Raw genomic sequence first — 11,289 nt, 5'->3', positions numbered from 1 at the left:
TCATCAGTTTGCATGGACGATTGCAAATCAAACAAAAGCAATTCTCATCTTCACTTCGATATTCAATAGACACTCTAACATTGTGCAAACATACAAAAACAAATTCTCATCGGATTAAAAACAGTTAGACTTCCCAACGAAACATTAAGTGAAGTTTCAACCACAATGGATTGGAAAGAAAGTGCATTTCTCCAGCGCCATCCAACCATTCTAATTGTTTCACTCATCGTAAAGACTTGACTCATCACAGTCAACCCGCCAAATACTAACCTTTTTCTACCGTAGTATAAATTCTATGAGTTCAAATTTGGCATTCATGCATTTGTGCTGGTGAATGAAAGATTCAAATCTTCAGTAACCCGACTCTCTTTTCAACAATTTTCAAGTAATGCAGTGTTAAGTGAGCTTGCAATATATTTTCAACTTAAAAAAAAAGTTTTGACTTCATTGATTGGAAAATTATGTTTACCATTCTGTTTTGTTCTTTTGCTTGTTTGTCTTTTGCCTTAAAAATTGTCTTATAACATGGGCGTCACTGACTTGCCTTGATTTATTGCCCAGTCTAGTTGCACTGGAAAGGTGGTAGGAAGCTGTCTTTGTGAACCACTGCAGTCCATGTGCTGTAGGTAGACCTACAATTCTGGAGGGAGGGAATTGCAGGATTTTGACTAAGTGAAAGTGAAGGTAAAGCGATATGTTTCCAAGGCAGTTTTGTGGTTGGCTTGGAGGACAGCTTGCAGGTGATGGTGTTTCCATCTTTCCGCTACCTTTGACCATCACGGTGGAAATGTTCGCATGTTTCCAAGATGCTGTGTAAGGATCTTCATCACATTTCCACAGTGCATGTTGTAGGTAGCATACACAGCTGCTATTGATCAAAGTGAATGCAGTTTTAATAAAGCAGGTTGCTTTGTCTTGAATGTTGACAAGCTTATTGAGTATTGATGGAGAATCATTGTCCAGCCAATTGGGGAGTCATCTATCACAGCCCTGATTTGTACCTTGTTGATGGTGGAAAGTAATTGGGGAATTCAGGAGATGAGTTACTCGCTATCATATTTCCAGTTTCTGAATCACTGCTGTAGCCACTGTGGTTATATGGCGAGTACAGTTGAGTTGCTTGTCACTGGTAAACACCAGCATGCCAATAGTGGGGAATTCAGGGATGGTAAAGGTATTTCATATAAATGGCGGTGTTTAGAGGTTCTCTTCCCTGAGAATATGAACAGCCTTTGATGGATGTTTTGTAGAAAATTGTGAACCTCCGTAAAGGAGACTACAGAACTGTCCACAGCCTTTGTAGGTATAATAGTTCAGTTCACACCATTACTTTACTGGTTGATGGCTGGAACCCTTGCATGCCATACATGTTACTTGCCACTCTTCAGTCCAAGACTTGATATGGTCCACATCATGTTCCATTTGAACACGGGCCGCATCATATCTGAGGGTTGAAAATGGTGCTGAACATTTTTTACTTCTGACGTTATTATTGAAGGAAGTGTATTGATGAAGCAGCTGATGATGACTGCTCTTAGGATATTCCCCTGAGTAACTCTCAGAAAGATGTCCTGGTGCTGAGATGGCTTCCGTCCAACAATTACACCAATTATGTGTTGCTCCAGTTATGACTCAAACCAGTGGAGATTTCTGTCTATGATTCCCACTGATTCCAGTTTTGCTGTGGTTCCTTAATGCCAAAGCAAATCCCAAAACAAGAAAGCAATTGCATGCAGTTCCTTCTTTTTCATTTTGATATAACACTGACTCTAAATTGCTTGTCTGATTGATTGTATATGTGCATTTTTATATTATGACCGTAGTTTAAATATTCTGGAAGGGAATATTTTAAATTTGTTATTTTAAAACATGAAACACAAGCGTTTCAATGCCTATGTTTCAATTGCATGATTAAATGCCATCCATGTAAATGTGTTCCAAAATGTCAGCTGATAATTTGGCAATGCATTATCTCTCCGAAAATTCAAAAGGAAACATTTCAATTGCAAAGCAGGATTTCATGAAATGTTCTGAAAGTTGTAATACTTTCAGGAAACTGCAGTCTGTATTATATATGGTGACATTGTATACAAGTTGGCAACAAAGGAGTAGATATGATTTGTAATCATGCATTTTCATATGATGCATAACTTTCTGGTAATCTTTGCTCGTGTATTTTCCACTAATTCACAGATGTGTATTGTCCATGAATTCTTTTCTTAAACGAAAGATTGATTTGAACTGTTGGTTTCATCGTTCTGGATTCTCCACAGGTAAAACAAAAAAAGAGAAAATGCCACTTTATTTGTGAAAATGTTCATGACTCTTCTCAAAACACTCAGTCAAAGGAAGTCAAGGAAACAAATGATGGTGGATACTTCGTCTCTCCAAGTTTGAAGAGCTTTTTTTCTGATTGGTTCCAGCCATCAATAAGTAAAGCAATGGTGGGAACTGAATTATTATACACACAACGCCTGTTTATAGCTTTGTCGCCTTCATTGTGGAAGTTCACAATTTTATACGTTATATCCATCAGAGGCTGTCCATTAAGCCAGATGGCCTGGCCACTTATGAACACAGTGCAAAGGAGTGAGATTTAAGAAAGGGATAAGAAGCAATTATTTTTATACTAAAGGCGGTTCATGTGTTGAATGAATGTCCTGAGGAACTGGTGTATGTGGGTACAATTATATTTAGAAGACATTTAGATGGATACATGAATAGCAAAGGTTTGGTGTGATATGGTGCAGGACCAGGCCGATGGGAACGCTTTGCTTTTCTAATGGTCGACAAAAGGGGGAATATCCCTTTTGTTGACCATTAGAAACGTCATCATCAAAGTCCTCCTCAACCATATACTTTCTGTGCCGGAGGAACCTCTCCCGGAATTGCAATGTGGCTCTCGACCACGGAGGGACACAAGGGACATGATGTTCTCCCCACAATAGAGGCAGAAAAAATCCAGATAAAAGAAACTACCCGTGCATGAGGTCTTCTTCGACCTTATGAAGACACTTGCACTGTCAATTAGGAAGACTTATGGAGCATACTTCTCCAGTTTGGTTGCACTATGATGTTTGTCACCATCCCTCACTTGCTACACAACGACATGAAAATCATGGTAACCACAAAGAGCTGTACCACTTACCCATTCCACATTCAGACCAGTGTCAAGTAGGCTGTGTCATTGCCCCAACATTCTTCTCGATCAGCATCACTTCAATGCTTTACCTCACCACCGACAAACTCCACAATGGAATGGAGCTAACTTATGGAACATATGGGAAGTTATCCAACTTCCAACGCTTTCAAGTCAAAGCCAAATTCACCCTAACCAATACCATCGAGCTCCAGTATGCAAGTGATGCTTGGATATATGCAATTTCAGAGGATGCAACCAAACAATCATCAGCACCTTTATGAGACCATGGGTCTTACTGTGAACATCCACAGGATAAAGTATCTCCAGAAACCGAACCTGGCATTGTGGAGAGAACCCCCGATCATCAGCATCCACAGGAAGGCCTTAGAGAATGTTTACCACTTCCCGTACCGAGGCAGTGTCCTATCAGCCATTCAGCTATTGATGAACTGATCCAGCAACGCCTACGGTGTGCTAGTGCAGCTTTTGGCTGCCTGAGGGAAAGGGAGTTCAAGGCCAACAACATCAAATCCGACACCAAGATCATGGTTTACAGAGCTGTGGAAGTTCCCGCCCTCCTATGCTTACAGCAGTTACCTGGAAGTGCTGGAGCAGTGCCACCAATGCAGTCTCAGCAAAATCCTGGGAATCTGCTAGGGAGAAATGTGCACAAACACCAGCATCCTCGACAAGGCCAATGTCCTCAGCATTAAAGCAAAGCTACCCTTGATCAGCTTTCGTGGCTGGACACGTCATCTGCATGACGGACAAGAGACTCCTCATGCAGGTGGTCTACTGCCAGCTTCGACTCGGTAGATGTTCCATAGGAGGACAGAGGAAGTGTTTCAGTGATACTCTCAAGGTGAAGTGTGGCAATCTCACAGATGCCTGGAAATCACTGGCCCAAGATCGCCCAAAGGAGAGGAGGAGTATTTGGGAAGGTGTTGCAAACCTCAAGACTTGCTGTTGATGGAAGTGGATGCCATGTGGGAACAACAAAAGGAGCATACTGCTGCATGAAGGTCACACTCATTCCCGCAACCATCTGCCTCAAGTACATCTCTTCATCCAACAGCAGACTCCCATTGAGACTGGAAGAGTGGGATCCTTGTCTGCATCAATGAAAACGAATAGGAATTTACTTTAAAATCAAAGTTAAGATTGGTGAGACGTCATTACAATAAATATATATGAAGATGCATTTTCAGTTGGACAGTTGAAGGCTAAGGGTGGTGATGTGGGTGGGGTGGTTGGGGGTAGACTCAATGTGAAAACATCCACCCAAAAATACTCAATAAGGTAAAAATGAGAGCTTACGATCTTGTAAGACCAAGCATAGTGTATGTTTGTAACTACATGCAACATTTAGAGCCAATAATTATCCAAAGTCCTCAGAGGATATTTGGATAGTTTCAATGTAGAATCAGTAAAAGACAAAGAGAAATATTGGGAAAAAAGGAATTTGGAAAGCTGCTAGTCCAATTGGGAAATAAAGTGAGAAGGAATAGGCTCCACAAACTGTGAAGGGAGTAACTGGTTGTTACTCCGATTCATGAGTGCATATACAATGACGTGACACATGAAACAGTTCCAGACCTACTACACGTTGTTCTGAAGAGGAGTGATATACATGTGCTGTTGTGAAATTAGAAACCCTGCTGTGCTGAGAGTTGTCTCCAACCGAGACATAAAATCACCCAATACTGGCATGCATGTTCAATAAAGATAAGCGCTGAGTGATCATAAACAGTGTGTCCAGATGCGGACCTATTGCTTCACAATTAGTATCAGGACAATGAATGACTGATTGGGTGTGATATTTATCTGGAATGTTTCTAACATTCTGAAACCAAGATAAAGGGTTTTTTTTTTTGTCCACCCTTCTGATATTGGAATAATCAGAAACCATCCGAGTAAGCATACTGTTTTATGCCATCTCTGAATTTGGCCACTGACTCCTCCCATTATCCTTGTACCTCAAAGAAATCCTCTATTTACCAAACATAACACGATCACATCTAGTTCACATCCAGGTCAAAAAATTGAAAGGCTAGGAGAGAACAAGTGGTATGACTTTGGAAACAATGTCAGCCGGACCCCTTGATGGAAATGTCGACTTACGTTAAGTAGTCACATAATGGTTGACATCAACCAGTCTGATACTTTTGGTATGTTTTCTATGTCAGATAATCAAAGTATTAGGAAATGAAAATTATACTTAAAACTGGATAGATAAGTAATATTAGCTGTGAATGTCGAAAAGCGTTTTCGCTTCTCAAAGAGGACAGTGTTGGAAATTAGTGACCCTTCAAAACGGACTTTTCCTTTTGCTTGCTGTGTGGCATAAGATTTAATTTACCAGCTAATTTACCTGAAACTAACTTTGTATATCGCGAGCACAAAAAAAAAAGGAAAAAGCGAAAGAATCATGTGAATTACTGTTGAACTAGCACCAATTCCTGATCTGCCACTATAGGTATCCTATTATCAATGTATCATTTTGAGAAAATACTCATTTACTGTTTTAGTGGGGCAGGCAAGTGACACTGGTCATCTGAGCATAATTACTAGTTATCAATGTCATTATCTCAAAGTTTTCATACTGGTGAGTGACACGGCATAGATTTCCAGCTTACAAATTAACCATATTAAGAGTTCTAGGAGGAAACTGATTGCAAGAGGGAGAGGTTACAAGGAAGAGAGACATCACCTTCTTTCGAGCAGTTCAAAGGTCCGAGAGAAGAATAAAGAACATCCCCATCACAGAATCATCAAAGACTGCAAAATACCAGGGATGAACAACCCAACACTCTAAAGCCGAAGCACATAATCTCCATTCTATAGAACAGTTTCTGAGTATTTAAAATGTTCTCCTCTATCAAGAGTTGTACATTTCTTTTCCTTAAATTCAAATTATGTATCATATATAAACTGTTGCTTCAGTATTGACATAATTAACCATCTGAAAGTTGCATGCTACAGGCAGACTGGATACATTAGACGTTTGCCCCAACAAGCACCATATGGGCACTATCTTCATAAATTTCATAGTTGAGATTTGCTATGAAACCTAGTAATATCAACGTACTCTGTAAGAATGTCATGTATTTTCTTGTCAACCTTCACCATGTAAGTTTGATTCTAAACGTGGAAAAACAGTTCAACGAATTAACAATGCAAACGAAAAACAGATTTCCTCATATCCAAAAAAACATATAGGATTGCACAATAATTAAAATCAGCAGAAACATGCTTTCAGAAACGGTACTTCATCATCAAGAATTCATTTTGTCAACACACCTCACATGGTTGAAAGAGGTTGATGTAATTCGAAAAGCCTGAGTGAAAGTATTTTTATAAGATTGACGTCTCTTAAATCTTTTCGACTTGATTAAATACAGTTTATTTCTAAGTTACGCTGTCATTGGTTATGAATGGTCAATTGCAAACGATTCACCTTCACTAACAAAAACCGTACACAATATTAACCAGCGCAACGGAAGATTTTAATTGCGCACCATTAAATATAGAATTGATTGGTATTATAACTCATTGTGAGCAGTTCTGCTTTAAGAAATGATTAGTGCAATAATGGGTAAGGACTCTTTGTGTCGCTGTCTACCAATAAGAAAACCAAACCCTGTAAGAGATCTACCTCCTCCCTCTTTCCTATGATATGAAACACAGCGGAGAAGCAAAGAGGAGGCTAACGTCGCCCGCATCTAAACCATTTTGCACTGAAAGATCGGTCAGTTCGAGATTTCACGCCTACCATTTTAATGTCGTCATTTTCCTTCATCAGAAATGTGTTTCATTTCATAGAGAGCCAGACAAGGAAACGATATTAGGCGGCATTTTGGGCAGACTTACAATTGGATCGAAGACGGAACAATGGCGAGAAGGCTCAGCCGGCTGCTCTTTTTTGTGTTACTGACTTGCGTCTCGGATCTAATTTTCGCTCAAATACAATACGTGATCCCCGAAGAAATGGAGCGCGGTGCTGTTGTTGGGAATATCGCGGAAGATTTAGGCCTAAGCATTGGAGAGATGTCATTTCGCAAATTTCGGCTCGTCACTGACGACAGAATGCAGTTGCTGAAGGTGAATATGGGGAGTGGTATTTTAATTGTGAACGAGAGAATCGACAGGGAAATGCTGTGTGGGCAAAGTGCAACTTGCTCTATTTCCCAGGATTTAGCGGTAGACAATCCATTAGAAATGTATCTTGTCGATGTGGAAATATTGGATGTAAATGATAACTCGCCTATATTTCCCAAAATGAGATATGCTTTTCAAGTATCTGAGTTAACTGCAGCAGGAGCACTTTTTCCACTCGAGAGTGCGCACGATGCAGATGTGGGTACAAATGCAGTGAGTAGTTATGAAATCAGCACAAACAAACATTTTGGAATGAACACTCGGACCAGAAGTGATGGGAGTAAAATTGCAGAGCTGATGTTAGAAAACCCCTTAGACCGGGAGCAACACTCGAGTTTTCATCTGACACTGACGGCCATTGATGGTGGAATTCCTCGAAGATCTGGTACTACAGAAATAGTCATCACTGTACTGGATGGAAATGATAATGCCCCAGTATTTGATCATCAGATATACAACATTAACGCATTGGAGAACATACCTATAGGTACCGTGATCACAACATTACATGCTGTTGATTTGGACCAGGGAACAAATGGCGAGGTAAGGTACTATTTAACTAACTACGTTTCTCACAGGGTGAGGGAATTGTTCAATTTGAACCCAGAAACTGGACAGATCAATGTTCAAGGTTCACTGGACTATGAAGAAAAGAAAGCTTACCAACTTGATGTAGAAGCTGTGGACAATGGTACGCCCGCATTAGTTGGACGCGCGGAGATTCTTGTTGAATTGGTTGACGTTAATGATAACGCCCCGGATTTAAAAGTAAACTCTCTATCCATTGAGGTAAGCGAAGGTGCTGCAGGAGGGACTGTGATCGCCATTATAAGTGCAACGGATCGTGATTCCGGCGAAAATGGGCACGTGCAGTGTCATTTGCCACCAAATATCCCGTTCAAACTTCAAAAATCTTTGAACAGGCAATACAATTTAATAGTGAGTGACACATTGAATCGCGAAACCACTCCTTTCTACAACATTTCCATATCAGCCTGGGATGCAGGGTCACCCCCTCTTTCAACAAATAAAACTATCCACGTTTCGGTTTCTGATATAAATGATAATGCACCACAGTTTACTCAGTTGTTATATAATGTGTTCCTGATGGAAAACAATGTTCCTGGTGCATCAGTATTTGCAGTTACCGCTTTAGATGCTGATTTGGGCAAGAATAGCGAGATATCGTATTTCCTATTGGACAGTTTTTTAACTGAAACTTCCTCGTCTGGCCAATTTATTGTTAATTCAGAAAGTGGGCGCATTTATGCACTGCGCTCTTTTGACTACGAAATACAGAAGAATTTTCAGATCAAAGTTCAGGCTCGAGATAGTGGAACCCCCTCACTGAACAGCACTGCTGTCGTGAATGTTATTATTCTGGACCAAAATGACAATGCCCCAGTCATTGTATCACCCTCAAACATGGCGATTGTGTTTGTGCCAAAATCTGCACATCCCGGATACTTGGTGACCAAAGTAATTGCTACTGACGCAGATTCTGGACAGAATGCAAGACTGTCTTTTCAGCTCCTAGAAGCTACCGATCAGAGCATTTTTAGCGTGGAATTTACCTCTGGAGAAATCACAACAACACGAAATTTTAGGGAGCAAGTTGCTGTTAGACAGGCGATTGCAGTTTTGGTCAGGGACAATGGACAGCCAAGTCTCTCCAGTACAGTCTCAATTCTCTGTACAGTTCAACATAACGCTACTGAAAATACCTTTGATCGAAAATACAAACCTCGAAATCCTGAATTATTTTCAGATTTAAATTTTTTATTGATCATAATTTTCGGATCAACTTCCTGCATATTTCTATTTATAATATGTTTTCTGGTCGTTGTGAAATACAAACAAGATAGGAATATTTATTGTTACACGTCTAGAATATGTTGCCATGGACAGAGGAAGTCAACCAATGCTTCTCATTTTAGAGACGTCGCAGAATCAAATCTAGATTCTGTTCAAACTCTGCCTGTTCGGGACTCATATAATTACACCGTTTGTCTCTCACCTGAATCCTCTAAAAGTGATTTTTTGTTTTTAAAACCGTCTCACCCAACGTTGCCTCTGGATGGTACTAATATTCATGACACAGAGAGATAATGTAATACGTGAATGCGCAATCAATTTGCAATTTATACGTCTATGTATAGCACGCATCCCACAAAAAATATCAAACCCGAGGCATATGTTTCTTTTTGGAATGCATATTCTCCCTTTGGAGTAGAGACAGACCCAGAATTTGGAGATGCAGTATCTAAAATGCTGTTTTGTGATTGCTGTTAACATTACAATAGATGCTGAGTCTTTTAGAGTGTTAATTTGTTCAGTTGTAAATACAGAGCCCTTTGATACCAAATGCATTGCTCAAGCGCAGCTCTTCTATTGAATAGATGAGTTTTTGCAGTTTAATTACTGCTTGCCACGCAATGAATCACATAAATTGAACAAATATCATCGGTTTAGAAATATTCCTCAATGTTTTAAATTATTCAAATTGGTTCCTATGTTCATTAGATATAATTGCAGAATTAGGCCGTTTTGCCCATCGAGTCTGCTCCGCCTTTCGATCAAAACTGATGTGCTCCTCACCACCAGCTTCCTGTTTTCTCTCCATATCCCTCCATTACCTGTCTAACGCTTCCTGAAATTTGCACACTGTCTCAGCATCCACCACACTTCAGCGGAGCGATTCGGGACAGCGAATTCCACAGACTTACATGCCTTTGGGAGCAGTCATTGCTCTTTGATTCTGTTTTAAATTTACTACCCCGTATTCTAAGGCTACGACTCTCATCCTAGAATGTCCCATAAGAGGAAGCATCTGCTTCACATCTATTTTATCCACATATTTTATCATCTTGAATACCTCAACTTGATTGCTCCTCATTCTACTAAATTCCAGAAAGTACAGGACGAAACTGTTCAATCTCTCCTCATATGACAAACCCCTCATCTCTGGGATCAATCTAGTGAACCTACTCTCAGCTGCCTCTAATGCCACTGCATCTTTCCTCAAATGAAGTTACCAAAACTGTGCATAATATTCCCGGTGCGGTTTCACCAATACCTTGTATCGTTGCAACAATACTTCTTTACATTTATATTCTATTCTCTCAGATATAAAAGCCAAACTTCCATTTGCTGTACTTGTCTCTTAGTTTTCTGGGACTCACGAATAAGATACTTTGAGATAATTAACATATAGGTAATTCATTAACGAGATACAATGAGACAGTTAAACATAGGTGGTTAAGTAAAATTCTTGTTAAGTTTGTAGAATATTCATAAACGGAGAAGAAGTAAGCTATTAAAATCCTTATGTCTGACTTGGCATTCGATTTCATCAGAACTGATGTGCTAGATGCTTGAAATCTCTATTCCCTGCTATTCATGATAACAGTTCGCCATCTTACTTCACAAGAAACTTTCACGTCATCCTTAAAAAAGGATGGAATGGGAGGGGGAGTTGAAGTGTTGAGCCACGGGGTGGTTGGGTTGGTTGGTCCGGGTGTCCCAGAGGTGTTCTCTGAAATGTTCCATAAGTAGGCAGCCTGTCACCCCAATATAGAGGAGGCCACATCGGGTGCAGCGGATCCAGTAAATGATGTGTGTGGAGGTGCAGGTGAATTTGTGGCAGATGTGGAAGGATCTCTTGGGGCCTTGGAGGAAACCCCACTGGTCCTCACCTACCACCCCACCAACCTCCATATACATCGTATCATCCGTCGTCATTTCTGCCACCTCCAAACGGACCCCACCACCAGGGATATATTTCCCTCCCCCCCTATCAGCGTTCCGAAAAGACCATTCCCTCCGTGACCCCCTCGTCAGGTCCACACCCCCCACCAACCCAACCTCCACTCCCGGCACCTTCCCCTGCAACCGCAAGAAATGCAAAACGTGTACCCACACCTCCCCCCTTACTTCCCTCCAAGGCCCCAAGGGATCCTTCCATATCCGCCACAAATTCACCTGCACCT

At 40.6% G+C, this 11,289-nt stretch overlaps 1 pseudogene; it reads left to right on the top strand.

The window, feature by feature from the left end:
* Nucleotides 1-6,896: 6,896 nt before the first annotated feature.
* LOC122556970 (protocadherin-10 pseudogene) lies at nt 6,897-10,648 on the top strand (annotated as a pseudogene).
* The last annotated feature ends 641 nt before the right edge of the window (nt 10,649-11,289 follow it).

Source organism: Chiloscyllium plagiosum, unplaced genomic scaffold, assembly GCF_037043375.1.
Source record: "Chiloscyllium plagiosum isolate Xiang-an unplaced genomic scaffold, Cpla_swu_hap1 HiC_scaffold_16, whole genome shotgun sequence".
Classification (NCBI taxonomy): domain Eukaryota; kingdom Metazoa; phylum Chordata; class Chondrichthyes; order Orectolobiformes; family Hemiscylliidae; genus Chiloscyllium; species Chiloscyllium plagiosum.
Note: the sequence above shows the minus strand (reverse complement) of the source record. Positions and strands in the feature narration are given on the sequence as shown.